Here is a 5,581-nt window from a genome sequence, read left to right as displayed (position 1 = left end):
CATGTAATGTACTTAAAATAGTGTCTGGCATATATAATAAGTTCTCAATAAATGTTAGCTATTAATATATCTTTTACTTAAATTAAAATCTTTTCCTTTAAAATCATAGGTAGCTGTGACAATCTGATTCTCTATTAAGAATTTCCAGGTATGCAATATTTTCCTGGTTTTGTATCGGTAGATAACTTTAAAATGCTGATCCGTGGAGTCAAACCATAGGGCTTTACTTGAGCTAATAAATGTTCTGTTCCACAGTAGCATTATGAAAGGAAAGGAGTTAGACACTGGTAAAACTGAACAATAACTGGTTTGTCTCTTTTTCTCTCCCTTTCTCCCACTTCCTCCTTTAACAGACTGTACTGATGATATCACCGCCTCTCCTCTCCCTGCCACAGCCTGACAGTCTCCTGTTGCCCCAGGCTACACAGATTCTTGGTATCTTTACCCCCAGCACTGCAGCATGCCTTGCCCATCCATAGTCATCACCAGTCATGTTCCCTAATCATTTCTGGTGGTTCAAAATTATAAACTGCCCAGATTGGGGGGAAAATGTCATTTTCATGTGTTTCTCTATTATTTTCTGTTGTTTCTTTTCCAGGTTTTCCTCAAACATCTCCACAAGTATGAGAGAATCTATTTTCCTTTTAGAAAAGCAATATTTAAGTGAAATTTCGATTATTAATGGCATTACAACTATAGCTAAAAGACTTTCACACCTTTTAAAAATAACAAAATTTACATTAAGGAAGTTTTAGAAAAAATAAAAAATTCACATTTCCATTAACGTGTGGCTTTCATCTTTGGACCTAAGGCAACTGCTTCAGTTGTCACCATTTCCTTTCTAGAGAGAGGGTAAATAAGGGGTGGAAAACATGTGTCTCATCACATTTCTGGGCAAAATTGGGAAGTTGTACACATTTCTTCTGCTCATATTCTATTGGTAAGAACCTAGTCACATGGCAATACCTAGCTTCAAGGGAGGCTGGGAAATGTGTTCCGTAGCTGGGACCAGCTAAAACTGGAGGTGGGGTTTCTATTATCAAAAGGAGAAAAGAGAGAACAAATGTGCAGAGTGTTAGCAGTCTTTGCCACACAAATGTTGATCACATAGTTGCAATATAGTAAAAGCAATTTTATTTTGCTTTTTACTTAACATTATATCAAAAGCTTTTTTTTTCATGTTACTACATGGTCTTCATAATTATAAAGCAATGGCTTTATAATAATTGTGTGTATAATCAATAAATTCTTTGACCCTTCCTATTATTGAAAATGAAGATTCTTTTCAGTTCTTTACAATGTCACAATAGATCTTTCCATAAGTATTATTTTTTTTTATCTTGGGATGATTCCCTTAGGATAAATTCCCAGAACTAGGATTACTAGGTCAAAGGGTGTGTGAACAGTTTATGATTCTTAATGTTTTTGTTCCAAATTGGTTTCTGAGAAGGCAGTACCAATTTGTTCCCAAAGGAAATCTGCATATTTTTCTATGAATGTGGGGAGGAAGACATATTCACATATCCTCGTAGGTAGAATATTTTCAATTTTCAGGGTCTGGCTGGAATGATCAGGAAACACAAGACTTGGGTTTGAGTCTTATTCTGCCACTTCCTAGTTATATAGCTGTAGGCAAGTTCTTACTCTCCCTGTGCCTCAGGTTCCTTATTTTAAAATTGAGGATAAAAATTCCCTCATAAGGTTGTGTGGTAATCTTTAAGGTTGTTGACAAATATTGTTTTATCATCTGCTTTATCTGTTTTATCACCATGCACAGGTGAAAATGCAATTTCATGCCCTACTGACGAGAGATACGGCCATGTGACTTGCTTTAGCCAGTGAAATGGAAGCAAAAGTAACGTGTCATCTCCAGGCATACATTTTAAGGATCTGTGTGTTATATGCCACATCTTTTTTCCCTATGCCATGTGATCAGAAATACTTCAGATCATACCAGCTTTTTAAATGAGTCTTAGAGTAAGGATGGCACAGAGCGAAGCATTAAGCCAACCGGTGATGGATATGTGAATTTAGTAAGAAATAAATCTTCAGGTTTTTTTTTAAGCCACTGAGACTTTGACACTGTCTTTTATTGCAGCAGAATCTAGCCTATCCTGACTGCTGAAAGTTTTCTCAGGATTAATAAAATAATATGAATGAGATGTTGGACCAATGGTAGAGGTTCAATATATATCCTTTATGATAATAATTACTACCATTCATTCAATGCCCTCTCCTTGCCAGGTATTTTTATATATTATCTCTAATCTTCAGCACAACCCTGCATATTATAAAAGCCTCCATTTATAAAGGAGAAAAGCAAAGCTTGGAATGATTAGTATTTTGCCTAACATCATCCAGCAGAGCTGGGATTCAAACCTGGTGTGTTTCTTTCCATCTTTATCTTTTTTCTTTGTTTTTGGAAGTTTATGGCATTATTTTTTATTATTTACATCATTATGTGAATTTTTTAACATTTGTTTTCTAAACTTCATATTTATTCCTGCAGTAAAACCTCTATTTTCTCAGACTTGCTGGAAGATAAACAGAAATTTGACTCAAAGGTACAGTAGCTTGCTATTCAAGCCCCTGCTTGTTCCGCAGAAGAAACCACATGAACTCAGGTACCTTTTACATCTTTCTCGGCTTGAATATACCTGAGAGCAGTTAAGATTTATATGCTTATAAAAAGTAAAAAATGGTTTCAAAATTGGAGTGGAATGAGTCAGATTAGAATGAGTCAGATTAAGTAAATTCTCAAACCAGACACTTACTGACTCTGTCTCTCTCTCTCTCTCTGTCTTTTAACAACTTTATTAGGATATAATTCACATACCATTCAATTTAACCACTTAAAGTTACAATTCAATGGCTTTTAGTATTGTCACAGAGTTGTGTATTCATCACCCCAATCAATTTGAGTCAATTTTAGAGTATTTTCATTACCTCAAAGAGAAATCCCACACCCCTTAGCCATCACTTGAATCTCTCCATCCACCCCTCACCTCACCCCCCAGCCCTAGACAATTACTAATTTAATTTCTGGACTCTGTCTCTTTTTTACAGTGGCTCCCAGAATTTCAGTTTCCCTCCATCCCCAACAAATGGTTCTCCCCCCATCCCACCACTCTAGCCTCACGCCCAACTCTGCAAAGCTTTGTTCAATTATTTTTAATTCAAAGCTTAAATTCTAAAGTATCTGGTGTAAGAAACTAATTTCTTTTTTACTTTACTAAAAACTTAGAATTTCCTTGCGATGTATCAATATTACTAGAGGTTTAAAAAATATATGATTTTTTTTTTAAAGCTCTCATCTGTTCATGACCTGATTATCTAGTTTGTAGAGCTTTCAAACTTTTTCTTCTCTTCCATTGTTCTCTTATGAGACATTTCACAGCTTGTTAGTACCTCTGACTCATTATATAAAGTGGTCAAATAGGTGAGATTAAATTAAAATTGCTCTCCTATGACTCTGTTATTTTTAAAGTGTTGGTTAGGAGAAGGCAGAAATTGAAATCAATGGTTCAAAAGGGTACAGTAGTCCCCCTTACCCACGGTTATGCTAACTGTGGTTACCGGCAGTCAACCATGTCCAAAAATATTAAATGGCAAATTCCAGAAATAAACAATTCATAAGTTTTCAATTGTGTGCCATTCTGAGTAGTGTGACACCATCTCTCATCGTCCAGCTCCATCCTGCCCGGGATGTGAATCATCCCTTTGTTCGGCGCATCCCTCCCGTTAGTCACTTAGTAGCCATCTGGGTTATCAGGTCAACAGCTGCAGTACTGCAGTGCTTGTGTTCAGGTAAGCCTTTATTTACTTAATGGCCCCAAAGCGCGAAAGTAGTGATGCCAGCAATTCGAATATGCCAAAGAGATGCCGTAAAGTGCTCCTTTTAAGTGAAAAGCTTCTCTACTTAAAAAGGAAAGAAAAAAATCATATGCCAAGGGTGCTAAGATCTATGGTAAGAATGAATCTTCTACCTGCGAAATTGTGAAGAAGGAAAAAGAAATTCATGCTAGTTTTGCTGTCGCACCTCAAACTGCAAAAGTGACGGCCACCGTACGTGGTAAGTGCTTAGTTAAGATGGAAAAATTTGTACAGTAAGATATTTTGAGAGAGAGAGACCACATTCACACAACTTTTACTACAATATATTGTTGGGTTTTTTAATAAATGTATTTATTTTTGGCTGCGTTGGGTCTTTGTTGCGGTGCGCGGGCTTCTCACTGCGGTGGCTTCTCTTGTTGGGGAGCACGGGCTCCAGGCGCGCAGGCTTCAGTAGTTGTGGCGCACGGGCTTAGTTGCTCCGCGGCATGTGGGATCTTCCCGGACCAGGGCTCGAACCCATGTCCCCTGCATTGGCAGGCAGATTCTTAACTACTGCGCCACCAGGGAAGTCCCAACAATATATTGTTGTAATTGTTCTATTTTATTATTAAATTATCGTTAATCTCTTACTGTGCCTAGTTTATAAATTAAACTTTATCATAGGTATTGATATTAAATAAAATAGGAAGCAACAAAATGCACCAAAGCATTAAGAGGATGTGAGAGATGAACTGTTCCCTAGGAGGAAAGAAATTAATGAAACATGTGAATGCTTATATACCCCTGAAGACAGTATTTCTACGATGTACTGAATTGAGGATGAATTAACTAGTTTATGGGGGTCTGGTTCTAGTCTCTACTTGTGCTGTGCTGACTTGTTTTCTGTGTGTTTTGGATACATGTGGTGATAGCAACTTGTTAGTCTCCAGTAAAACCCAGTCCAAAGATAAGCGAAGCCTGGACATGTGAGGCTGAATAAGCACATCCTAAAGCTATGAAATGTATTAACATTGTTGGGCAGTTATGGCAACAGAAAAACAGTGTTGATGAATAAGAATGCTTAAAGGGCGATGGCTTAATGTAAGGAAACAGCAAGCACTATGAAGGCTAAGAGGACATGACATACCTTTCTTTTATTCAATGAGCTTTCCAAATTCTACTTCTGCCCTATTTGCAACTGCCCTATTCTCATGAAGCTTACCTTCAGCAAATGTTTATTCAACAACTATAAAATTATGCATAACTCAATGGCTAGGAACTGTGAGGGATACAATGTAGAAATGACAGGACCCCTGGATCATGTGGGAAAGCACAGACGATATTTGCGAATCAATGAGTCCAGTGCATAGACTACTACATTGGTGGGGAAAATGGAAGAAAGACAGAGTTGAAGAGGAGTGTAGGACTCAAATCAGTAGGTTCCTGAATACCAAGTTTATGTTAGGACTTTATTCTTTGGAAAGCAGGGACTCATTAATTTATTTTCCTTTTAATGTGAAAAGAAAGTGATCAAAGCTGTTTGTGGCTATTTATTCACATAATTTTTGTCCTATTGATATGATCTTTTTTTAGATGGTAAATTTTCAGTGAACAAAAACAATATCTATTTTACTTGCTTGTTTAATGTCCAATGCAATGTGGTAGCTATGCTTAATATTTAGTTGATGTAAACAGCTGTTATTAAAAATTCAAGAATTATTAGTATGAAAGCAATAAAGGACCCCCTTTGTTCTGAACATTTATTTAG

Source organism: Eschrichtius robustus, chromosome 5 (assembly GCF_028021215.1).
Source record: "Eschrichtius robustus isolate mEscRob2 chromosome 5, mEscRob2.pri, whole genome shotgun sequence".
NCBI classification, from domain to species: Eukaryota; Metazoa; Chordata; class Mammalia; order Artiodactyla; family Eschrichtiidae; genus Eschrichtius; species Eschrichtius robustus.
The sequence above is the reverse complement of the archived record's forward strand: the minus strand, read 5'-3'. Positions refer to the sequence as shown.